At 29.4% G+C, this 13,103-nt stretch overlaps 1 protein-coding gene across 3 annotated transcripts in view; it reads left to right on the forward strand.

The window, feature by feature from the left end:
* LOC109605661 (cortactin-binding protein 2) overlaps positions 1-13,103 on the forward strand; it is a 67,064-nt gene that overhangs the window by 29,662 nt on the left and 24,299 nt on the right. The gene's annotated exons all lie outside the window — the stretch shown is intronic.

Here is a 13,103-nt window from a genome sequence, read left to right on the forward strand (position 1 = left end):
TAGATTAAATAAAAGAGTATCTAATTTTTTCTGTTGTGTTCATAGCTCAGTAATCAAATAAGTTCCGTATCATACCAGTTCAAGAGTAAAATTATTAAAAAACCCGATTTTTGAGCAAAATTTATTTTTTTTCAATATGGCGTACCGTTTTTAAAAATTCCAAAAGCTCATATATTCATCGAAAATTGGACGAGGAATTCAAAAAAAAAATAGTTTCATAATTGTGTTGTAATCGTAAGATGGTTAAAAATTGAAATTAAGAAAATAAACTCATTTTTTTAAGGTCCTTGTGAACCGATATAGCTCTCATTTTTTTTCAGAAAAGCTACCATCGTTCCCCAAAACATATCCGGCATCTAGATCAATCGATTCACACAGCGCTGAGAAAATTAATTTTTCCGAATTTTCAGTATTTTCGATTTACTCAGAAGCGGTTATAGATAAAGACCTGAAACTCGCACTATCGAAGTATCTTATTAGTACTAAGATTCCCTGAAACTATGAGCCCAATCTGTTTCTGGGGCCGATTCGGTATATTTATGAAAATATTTTAATGCATTCTGTGTGTTTCCTTATTTTTTTACAGTTAGTATATCGAGTAACTTCAGTTTCTTTATTTTATCATATAAACTTATAAAAATAAACATATTTTGACAAAATTCAACCTCAACTAGATTACCATGTGAGATGGATCTATGATTTTTACGATTGAATCGAACGTTTTCGTCGAATATCATAGATAAATCATTCCAGTTTCATCCATAAGTTCTGACGTGCATCGCGGCAGTTTCGAATCATGTTTATTTTTCTTCGGATCGTTATTCACGCGTAAAATTCGTGCTTTTGATGTGAACGCGCGTAACTCGGCGTCTTTACGAGACGTTGATTGCGAAATCACCGACCGAAGGACGACGCTTTTTTCTTTGCAAATCAATCGCGAGTTAATACGAATATTTTTGATGATTTTGTTTAAGTAAATTGCAGCAACCTTTCCTCTCATATAATTTAGATATTACGCAATATTATATGATGTAAACCATTACGTACTTGGTGCTGTTACACAATGAACAGTTTGTAATAATAAAGTCTTAATCCAAACTGCACTGCGCCTCTAAAACAAACTCTTAATCCAAACTGTATAGCGACTCTTAAAACAAAAATAATACGTGGAAACTTGGAGCGTAAACTGGGTCAAAATCCTTACTTATTAACTCACCTGTTGCACTCCATAAATTTTCCTAAATTCGGATCGATTTATCGCTTGCTTGTTTGAAGATCATTAATCAACCACAAACGAAATCACCGCGTCTGAAATGTCGAGTATATTAGTTTTTAATTATTATTTACAAATCCATTTTTCTTCCACTTTTTTTGGCTTGGAAAATCTGTTCATAAATTATATATTATTTTCCTATTGTATTTTATTGAGTTAGCTTTGTAACCACATGAATTAAGTAAATTGAATAAAATATTCTCACAATTATTTATTGACATTCATCCCATATAGTAACAATATCCGCGAATATTGACTGATTTAAAGTCGAGAACATTAAAATTAATGCCCGTGCACATAAACATAATTGATATTGGCATGACTGGTAATTTTTTTTTGCAAAGTATAACAACCACTCCGGTAAAATAGATCAGTTTTGCTCACTTACGCACTTGGAACGTGTCCAAAACGATTTTTCTCCATTAACAACTGAAACTTTTTAATTTCGCGATTTATTTTTGAATTTAAAACATAAACATCGTCGCGGCGATCGCATTAACACGCACATTAAATTGTAAACACAAAAATGTCGAAACTGATTTCATTGTCGAAGACAATATGTGTGTAATTTCAAAACGTAAAAATTTAACAAACTCAATTGCTGTTAATGTCAGGCAGTCAGTTTTTTTTTGGAATTTTATTCGTTTCAACGCCATCGATTGTGATCATAAACACAGGAAATTGTCCCGATTTAATTGATTGATTGTCGTAAAATCGGGAGCAGTAAAATCCTGAAAGGATAAATGGTCCGTTAAACGACGCTTTACTAATAAACCTGTCTTCACTAGTTTTCCCCTTTTTATGCCTGTTATTAATATTTAAATTAAGTTGATATTTAAATTAAGTTGATAATACCCAAGGCACCGGACGTCGAAAGGGCACAGGTGTAGTTCAAGATCGATGTCTAAGACTTATGGCCTCTAGAGACCGATTTTCGACCACTAGATCTTTGGCTGATGAGTGGTTGGGAGAACAAGGGCATGTTGTAAGTGTCCGAATCGTTTATCCCCGTATAAGGTCGTTTGGACTGTAACATTATCTGCCCTATTGCTACCTCTGACTGCTGAGCATACAAGACAACGACTACAGTGGTGTAGAGAAAGACAAGAATCGAAGGTGGAATGACATTCAGTCGTCATCTTTTATGAATCTCAATTTTGCTTGGGTAGACGTGACTGGCGAAAAAGCGTCAGACGTCGGAGAGAAACACGTCAACCTTAGTTTGATGTTGAGCGATTGCTTATGGAAGTAACGTAGTAAAGTATGGTCACCTTTAGTCTTTATTATAGGTAACATGACGGTACAACGTTATCTTCAGGAAGTAATAGAATCTAAAGAATCAAAAGAATCTAAAGAATCTAAAGAATCAAAAGAATCAAAAGAATCTAAAGAATCTAAAGAATCTAAAGAATCTAAGGAATCTAAGGAATCTAAGGAATCTAAGGAATCTAAGGAATCTAAGGAATCTAAGGAATCTAAGGAATCTAAGGAATCTAAGGAATCTAAGGAATCTAAGGAATCTAAGGAATCTAAGGAATCTAAGGAATCTAAAGAATCTAAAGAATCTAAAGAATCTAAAGAATCTAAAGAATCTAATGCTGGAATTGCTTATGGAAGTAACGTAGTAAAGTATGGTCACCTTTAGTCTTTATTATAGGTAACATGACGGTACAACGTTATCTTCAGGAAGTAATAGAATCTAAAGAATCAAAAGAATCTAAAGAATCTAAAGAATCAAAAGAATCTAAAGAATCTAAAGAATCTAAAGAATCTAAAGAATCTAAGGAATCTAAGGAATCTAAGGAATCTAAGGAATCTAAGGAATCTAAGGAATCTAAAGAATCTAAAGAATCTAAAGAATCTAAAGAATCTAAAGAATCTAAAGAATCTAAAGAATCTAAAGAATCTAAAGAATCTAAAGAATCTAAAGAATCTAAAGAATCTAAAGAATCTAAAGAATCTAAAGAATCTAAAGAATCTAAAGAATCTAAAGAATCTAAAGAATCTAAAGAATCTAAAGAATCTAAAGAATCTAAAGAATCTAAAGAATCTAAAGAATCTAAAGAATCTAAAGAATCTAAAGAATCTAAAGAATCTAAAGAATCTAAAGAATCTAAAGAATCTAAAGAATCTAAAGAATCTAAAGAATCTAAAGAATCTAAAGAATCTAAAGAATCTAAAGAATCTAAAGAATCTAAAGAATCTAAAGAATCTAAAGAATCTAAAGAATCTAAAGAATCTAAAGAATCTAAAGAATCTAAAGAATCTAAAGAATCTAAAGAATCTAAAGAATCTAAAGAATCTAAAGAATCTAAAGAATCTAAAGAATCTAAAGAATCTAAAGAATCTAAAGAATCTAAAGAATCTAAAGAATCTAAAGAATCTAAAGAATCTAAAGAATCTAAAGAATCTAAAGAATCTAAAGAATCTAAAGAATCTAAAGAATCTAAAGAATCTAAAGAATCTAAAGAATCTAAAGAATCTAAAGAATCTAAAGAATCTAAAGAATCTAAAGAATCTAAAGAATCTAAAGAATCTAAAGAATCTAAAGAATCTAAAGAATCTAAAGAATCTAAAGAATCTAAAGAATCTAAAGAATCTAAAGAATCTAAAGAATCTAAAGAATCTAAAGAATCTAAAGAATATAAAGAATCTAAAGAATACCTTAATCGGCCCAGGGATTCAATTATTCTGCAATATAATGCCCCATGTTGCCAGAATTAGTTTAAACTTTTTTTAAAAAAAACATGTGATGTCATGGCTAGCCAGATCACCCGACCTTTCACCCATAGAACATGTTTGGAATATGATGAGTAGAAAGCCAGGAAATTTACCCCAGCTCCCATGAACTTTAGATGTTCTAAGACATGGAGTACAGGTAGCAAGGGATACTGTACCTCAAGAGGAAATATACCACTTCATTGGATCAATGCTAAGACCTGTTGCGGAGTGTTTAGGTAACCTCGATAGACACACTATTAATAGAATTATTAAAAGTAATCTAAAATCTTTGATATTTTATTTCCAAATTTTAATCATTTACTTCTTTCTATAGCATTTATGTTGTACCAAAACAATGTTAAATATGAATACCACTTTCTTGGTGTTGTTATTTATTTGCCCTGAGCATATATTTATAGTAAAAAAGGTTCTCTGTTTAAAAAAGGGTTTACTTTTTACACTTATATTTAATATAACTCGTCCAATAAATTGTCATTTAATATGTAATGTAATATTCAGCTTTCCATACATTTTTTATTATGACTGAAATTTACTCAAATAAAATAAATTTGTTTTTTCTAATATTGTAGTATAGAATAATGTCATTTAATTTCACTGTTTAAAAACTTTTTGTTGAAGCCTTTTTTAGAGATTGAAATAGTTTCTGGTTGTTTTCAAATTATTAACTATTTTTGGTTTATCTTTTTGATAATTTTTAGCTTCTAAATTACGAGAAATTAATAGTAAAGTAATTTAGATGAGAGTACACGAAATATGTAATTTTCATTTAATTTATGCACAAATTCGTCATATTTTTACATTAATTTTCGGATTTGAGAGTTTTTAAACAAATCTACTTTAATGTTTCAAAAAGAGACTTTTGAAAAAATGAAGGTGAAATATTGAAATGAGGGACTAACAACATCTTAAGCCTTCAGTGTTTTATTAAATTGAGCTTTATTTGGAGAGGATTTAACATAACTAATGTTGCTAATCCAGCTTTGATAAGAGCTGGGTTAGCAACATTCATAAATATTCTTCGAACTTTTACTGGTCACATACAGATTATGTAATTCTGTGGTCCTGCTTTTTGAGATACCTCTATGATAAACAAAAAATGAGAATTATTGTTTGTATATGAAATAAAATAAAGAGAAATTAGCATATAATGTTCGTCAAAGAGCCCTCTTTTCATTTAAGTAAAGGAAGTTAGTTAGTTTTGGTATGTTTTCTGTGATTCTAGTTAGAAAATATAGAAAAGCTACCTTTTTTAATATATGGATACTCATAATTGCTGAACTATTATAGATATATGCTTAAGTAATAGTTTAATGTGTTCGTTGATGTTTTCTCAACAATTTAAAAAAAAGTAGACAAAAATTCTATAGGAAGTATCTTTTTTATAGACCTATATGATGTATCTGAGTTCATTTCTTCGAGATACATTACCATAAAATATTCATGAACGTATTCTTAACAATTTGAAAAAAATGGAGCAAAATATTATAGAAAATACCTTTTTTACAGACTTAAACCTCAATGTTCATAGATACAGTTTTTTATGTAAACTAGTGTAATTTTAGATTATACCATGTTATTCCAATCTAAATAATTTATATATTTCTAACAGTGGGGCAAATAAGTCAATTAATTTTCGGACCAATTCTGGGAGAGACTAATTTTAGTTTAGCCATACTACAACAATGTTATGTACTTAAGTTCATCCATCTCGGAGTATCTAAAAATAGAAAACGGTCTATTATTATCCAAATAACATGTGTATATGCGTCTAGTCTATATTTAATCTAATTAATTTATCCCAATTATTATTAAAACAGCTCCATTTTACAAACTTGATATTCTTCAGAAAATTCGTGAGACTATTAAAGTGCCTAGATGTGGAAATAAATGTAATTTTCTGTGGAATTCTTGACAGAAAATAAAATCTTTTTCGGGGCTTAGTATGCACCGGATACCGTAATTTTGTTCCGTATTCCAGTGCTGAAATTCTAATTTGCATTTTAAATAATTCAAACCAGCGCAACCGGATTCACAAACTATTGAAGTATTAGATATCTGCTTTTAAGGTTTTAAATTAAATGTTACCTGTTTATGGAATAATCTGTAGTTTTAATGGAACCGAATAAAATTGTTACGTATACGTTGAGTTTCTGTTTATCTCGTCACATTTTTCCATCTTATGTTGTCAACAACTAAGTAGTATAAATACAAAATGTAATTACAACTTTTCTTATGAAAGTTTCGGTCAGCTATCTAAAGTGTGACCTAGTTTTGTGAGACGTGTACGCCACAGTCCTAAAATCTATATGAGGTAATAAAATTAGAAGACCAATTAATATTTCACGGACGTAACCGTCCAAATTATCCTTCTAACATAAACTATTTTTAACAAAATGAACCACGTTTCAATTTAAACTTTCTTCACATTGAAACGCTGGAGTTCATAGGAACACGGGCTCGTGGACGTTGGTAATTTGGAGCGGCATCCTGTCCCGGCGTAACGCCGGTAGGAGAGTGCATTGCTCCATATCTACAGCATTCAAATGTCAGGGGGTTAAGTAATCGAACTGAACTGCGGCCCAATTCTGTCTGCGAAAGCCGAGTCGTAATTATGTCACTCACCTTGTTAAATTACTATGGTTCGGTTAACACCAAATGGTTTTCTAACCGTTGTTAAATGGGAATACCAATCTGGGCCATTTCTGAAATTTCCACGTAGGGAATCCTCGCAGTTGTAATAATATCCTTCCTTCGTGAATGTAACAACGATTTTAGGACGAAGAATAAAAATGAACACAAAATTTTTTCGAATTAACACTAATTTGGTATAAATTTATTATTTGTTGTCTTGATATTGATTAAAGTTTTTTTTTCTTTAGTGATGAAAAATAATTTTGACATGTTGTTGATTATGATTCCGTTACGAAACTGCAACGGACGTTTTAATACTTGGATGTTACAGGAACAATAATCGAATCCTGTCATAAATGACGAGATAAACAAGTGTTTGTTTGATTGACATAATTTCTATTCTTATTAATAATACCCTTTTTTCTATTATTAAGAAAATTTAGAATTTCAATAAATTACAGTGTGTAAAATATAAATAGTTATTAATTTTAATGAAAAATATATAAGCAATAATATTATACATTGTTTGTGTCACATCTTTTAGGACTTATTGAACATGGATCAGCAAATAAACTGTTTTAGAAACATTGAGAATTATTTTTCTTTACAGTTATAAAAAAACTTTAAACAATCGTTTGTTTAATTAACATAACATAATTAATATTCTTATTATTCCTCTTTGGTAAATTGTATTCCTTTTTCTGTTCTATAAAAAAATGATGTCCAAAAAATTATATTTTGAATTTGATTAATGGAATTTGAAATTTACAATCTGTAAAATAATTAAATTAGTTTGAAATTAGACTAATAAATAAATAATTAGTAACATTATACAGAGTGTGAATCTCAAACTTTACGTGTGACCTAAAATATGAGAAAAAGTTCTTAATGAATGTGGATCTATAAATATCATGTTTCGGAATTATCGAGGATTATTTTTTTTTATCAGTTTTCTAGAAAATTATAAAAAATTATGGCCTAAAATATGAAGAACAGCTTTAATTAACTTAGACTTGAGAATAAATGGTTTGGGTGATAACGAGAATTATTTCTTTCTGTCATATTGGAATATTTTTTGGATAAATAAGCAATAACATTATACAGGGTTTGTAAAAGAGTGACACAACTTTTAGGATTTGATGAGCCTAGTCAACAAATAAATTATTTCAGAGATATCGAGAATTATTTTCCTTCACAGTTACATTTTTATTATTCTTATCAGATATATTCTTATTATTATCATTCTTTGGTAAATTGTATTCCTTTTTCTGTCCTATAAAAAAATGATTTCAAATTTATATTTTGTATTTTGATTAATGAAATCTACAAATTTCAATCTGTAAAATAATTAAATTAGTTGTCAATTAGACTAATAAATAAATAATCAGTAACATTATACAGAGTGTGAATCTTAAACTTTACGTATGGACTAAAATATGAGGAAATGTCTTAATAAATATGGATCTGTAAATATAAGATTCTGAGATTAACCAGAATTATTTTTTTTGAAACAGTTTTCTTGAAAATTAGAAAATTATGGCCTAAAATATGAAGAACATGAATCTCAAACTTTACGTGTGACCTAAAATATGAGAAAAAGTTCTTAATGAATATGGATCTATAAATATCATGTTTCGGAATTATCGAGGATTATTTTTTTTTATCAGTTTTCTAGAAAATTAGAAAAAATTATGGCCTAAAATATGAAGAACAGCTTTAATTAACTTAGACCTGAGAATAAATGGTTTGGGTGATAACGAGAATTATTTCTTTCTGTCATATTGGAATATTTTTTGGATAAATAAGCAATAACATTATACAGGGTTTGTAAAAAAGTGACACAACTTTTAGGATTTGATGAGCCTAGTCAACAAATAAATTATTTCAGAGATATCGAGAATTATTTTCCTTCACATTTACATTTTTATTATTGGAGTATTTTTTGGATAAATAAGCAATAACATTATACAGGGTTTGTAAAAAAGTGTCACAACTTTTAGGTTTTGACGAACATGGTCAACAAATAAATTATTTCAGAGATATCGACAATTATTTTTCTTGACAGTTAAATTTTTATTATTCTTATCTGTTATATTCTTATTATCATTCTTTGGTAAATCGTATTCCTTTTTCTGTTCTATAAAAAATTGATTTCCAAAGAATTATATTTTAAATTTGATTAATGAAATCTGCAAATTACAATCTGTAAAATAATAAAATTAGTTTTAAATTAGACTAATAAATAAATAATCAGTAACATTATACAGAGTGTGAACCTCAAAGTTTACGTATGGCCTAAAATATGAGGAAAAGTCTTAATGAATATGGATCTGTAAATATAAGGTTTCGGAATTATCGAGGATTATTTTTTTTTGAAGCAGTTTTCTTGAAAATTAGAAAAAGTTATGGCCAAAAATATGAAGAACAGCTTTAAGTAACTTAGACCTGCGAATAAATGGCTTGGAAGATAACGAGAATTATTTCTTTCTGTCACATTGGAGTATTTTTTGAATAAATAAGCAATAACATTATACAGGGTTTGTAAAAAAGTGTTACAACTTTTAGGATTTGACGAGCATGGTCAACAAATAAATTATTGTATTTCAAAGATATCGAGAATTATTTTTCTTCACAGTTACATTTTTATTATTCTTATCAGTTATATTCTTATTATTATCATTCTTTGGTAAATTGTATTCCTTTTTCGGTTCTATAAAAAAAATTGATTTTCAAAGAATTATATTTTAAATTTGATTAATGAAATCTGCAAATTTCAATCTGTAAAATAATTAAATTAGTTTTAAATTAGACTAATAAATAAATAATCAATAACATTATGCAGGATGTGAATCACAAATTTTACGTGTGAACATGGATTTGTAAATATAAGCTAAACTTTAACTAACATAGTTAGTTCTGTAAATAAATGGCAAAAATCATAAATTTCTCCGAATGGTTTATTTAACACCCCGTAAAATGTTGTTTTGTTGGACACTAATTAACACTAACGAATATTAAAGTACTTTTTTTAATACCATTGTCCAGTTCCAATTAGAATTATCGAAAGTAGTCGTTAATTACCTGACGCCACACTTAATTAAGCCAGGAATAAAATGACATTGATCAATATGGTTTTATTAACTTTGTTTATTTGCTTTGATCATAAAATTGATAAAATTATTGTAACAAACAATAATAAAGCTCCTCAAGGTTGCATTTAAATCCATTGCAAATAAATCGACCTAAGCAATGATCATTCGTTATTGAAACTAATGGTGCAGAACTAACACTGGTTAATGTTGAATTATATTTACAAATAGTTAGTCAAATATTCAAAATTATGCACTAATCGATTTTATATAATTAGACTATTTACGACTTTAATATGCAGAATTATTGCGCAGTGCTTTGATAACTTAATCAGTGTGAAATAATCCTGCATATTAAAACCATGCATGTTACGTACGTATGGTATTTTTTATCCCAACAATACAAATATTGCACCATTTTTTTTAAATAACTATGCGTATATTTAAATTTATTTTTAACTCAGATGATAGTTAACAAAGCAATACTAATTAATCACACAACTAAAATTGTTTTGATTGTTTGATTAATTTTATGTAAACTAGATTTTTAAGGTGTCACTCGCAGATCTACTCGCGTATGTACAGAAAAATTAAAATTAGAACGCTAATTACGAAAACAGTATATTTAGTGACTTATTTTTGGAAATGGTGGATGTAAGTGACTAAAATTAATATTAATAAAATACCTTGCCCGCTCTCATTAATTACAGCGACTTGTTTCCTGGTTACAGCAGAAATAAACGCTTTGTTTCTCCAACATTTGGTACAACTTAAACTTGTCTTCCCTTTGAAGTTTACCAATACATAACGTTTGGGAGTTAAGTTAAATTTAAACAATTTACAGCACATAGTTTCTCCGCTCAGTTGCTTACATATTCGTCGTAGAACATAAGTTGGTTAGGTCAAAGTGTGGACTCCACGCGTACAGACATACCCGGCCATTCGAAAACGGTTCAATGCGCCACGTCGATGACAATAAATCAAATGATTTTTAGTAACAGATACCCTCGAACGCGTTCGGAACGGATTAATGCGACGTACATATAAGGCGCTCCGAACGAACTTTAATTGGCGTTTGGGCGCGATAGAGCTCCGGATTTGCATATGCCGGCTAATTAACCGCCATAAATATTACTGCTGGGCTCGCTCGCGCCCGTTTCGTCTGCAAGTGTTCTCGACATGTTCGGAACGTAATGTGTAAATACCGCAGGGTTATTGGACCCAAATAGCGAGTCACATTCTAATACAATTAAATTTATATTTGATTGGAGACGGTATCGGCATAAAAGGCATATAGTTTGACTCTTAGTGTGGTTCAATAAATTGAGGGATAAAAGTAATCCACTGAAATAGACTAATACCAAAATTATGTGGTTGAAGGGACATTTATAGAAAATAATTCTTGGACGTTTTCTAGTTATTGTATTTTATTATTATGATTACATGATATACGTTCCGTAATTTATAGGTCATAGTTAAGTACTATATTTATGTATAAAATTATTGGGATTTAGAGAACCAAAGAACAACCAACTCGTTCTCGTTCAAACATAAATATATAATCAATAATCAAGATGGTAGCAAAAGTTGATGAAATTAATTCTTATTCTTAAGGAATTATATCTTAATCATTAATAGGTAATAATTTTTTCAATTGTTTAACTCTCCTTTGTAGAAGTAAGATGGAAAAAAACTCAGATATTTTCATAATATTTGGTATACCTATTTAAATAAGAAATGATTAAAATTTGAAGTTAATCGGAAAACATATTGTCGTTTTTTTGTTCTTTTTTATTCATATCTTAAAGGTATTTCAAACAAACGTGTACTTAGTTTTTGTCACAATCTGTTTTATTTAGTAATTTATACTAAATGTTTAACATACCTAGAGTACTAAGAAGAAATAATTTTAACCAATTAAGCGAGTTTGATAGAAATACAATAGTAAGCCTGGATGAAGCAAACTTTTCATTTCGAGAAGTAACACGGTGTTGGAACAGAAATATTAGTATTGTAATACGATGTTGGCAGTCATGGAGTGAAGAGGGTGGAAGAGGTAGACGAAGAGATTCTGGAAGACGCAGAGCTACTACAGAGCCACAAGACCGTTGTTTTAGATTATTGGCACTAAGGGACAGGATGAGTTCAACGCGATGATGATTGCTGAAGAATTTTTTGCCAATGAAGGTTGGCCAATTGGTATTTGATTTGCTTATTCTTAATGAACTAAGACATCAGATTCAGTTAATGTTGGACATTAGAATAAATCAATTATATCTATTTATATTTGATTGGAGACAGTATCGACATAAAATGCATATAGTTTGACTCTTAGTGTGGTTCAGTAAATTGAGGGATAAAAGTAATCCACTGAAATAGACTAATACCAAAATTATGCGGTTGAAGAGACATTTATAGAAAATAAATCTTGGAGGTTTTCTAGTTATTGTATTTTATTATTTTGATTACATGATATACGTTCCATAATTTATAGGTCATAGTTAAGTACTACATTTATATATAAAATTATTGGGATTTAGAGAACCAAGGAACAACCAACTCGTTCTCGTTCAATTGTTTAACTCTCCTTTATAGAAGTTAGATCGAAAAAAAATCCAGATATTTTCATAATATTTGGTATACCTATTTAAATAAGAAATGATTAAAATTTGAAGTTAATCGGAAAACATATTGTCGTTTTTTTGTTCCTTTTTCTTCATATCTTAAAGGTATTTCAAACGAACGTGTACTTAGTTTTTGTCACAATTTGTTTTATTTAGTAATTTATACTAAATGTTTAACATACCTAGAGTACTAAGAAGAAATAATTTTAACCAATTAAGCGAGTTTGATAGAAATACAATAGTAAGCCTGGATGAAGCAAACTTTTCATTTCGAGAAGTAACACGGCGTTGGAACAGAAATATTAGTATTGTAATACGATGTTGGCAGTCATGGAGTGAAGAGGGTGGAAGAGGTAGACGAAGAGATTCTGGAAGACGCAGAGCTACTACAGAGCCACAAGACCGTTGTTTTAGATTATTGGCACTAAGGAACAGGATGAGTTCAACGCGATGATGATTGCTGAAGAATTTTTTGCCAATGAAGGTTGGCCAATTGGTATTTGATTTGCTTATTCTTAATGAACTAAGACATCAGATTCAGTTAATGTTGGACATTAGAATAAATCAATTATATCTATTTATATTTGATTGGAGACAGTATCGACATAAAATGCATATAGTTTGACTCTTAGTGTGGTTCAGTAAATTGAGGGATAAAAGTAATCCACTGAAATAGACTAATACCAAAATTATGCGGTTGAAGAGACATTTATAGAAAATAATTCTTGGACGTTTTCTAGTTAT

The sequence above is a fragment of the Aethina tumida genome, chromosome 2 (assembly GCF_024364675.1).
Source record: "Aethina tumida isolate Nest 87 chromosome 2, icAetTumi1.1, whole genome shotgun sequence".
NCBI lineage: Eukaryota > Metazoa > Arthropoda > Insecta > Coleoptera > Nitidulidae > Aethina > Aethina tumida.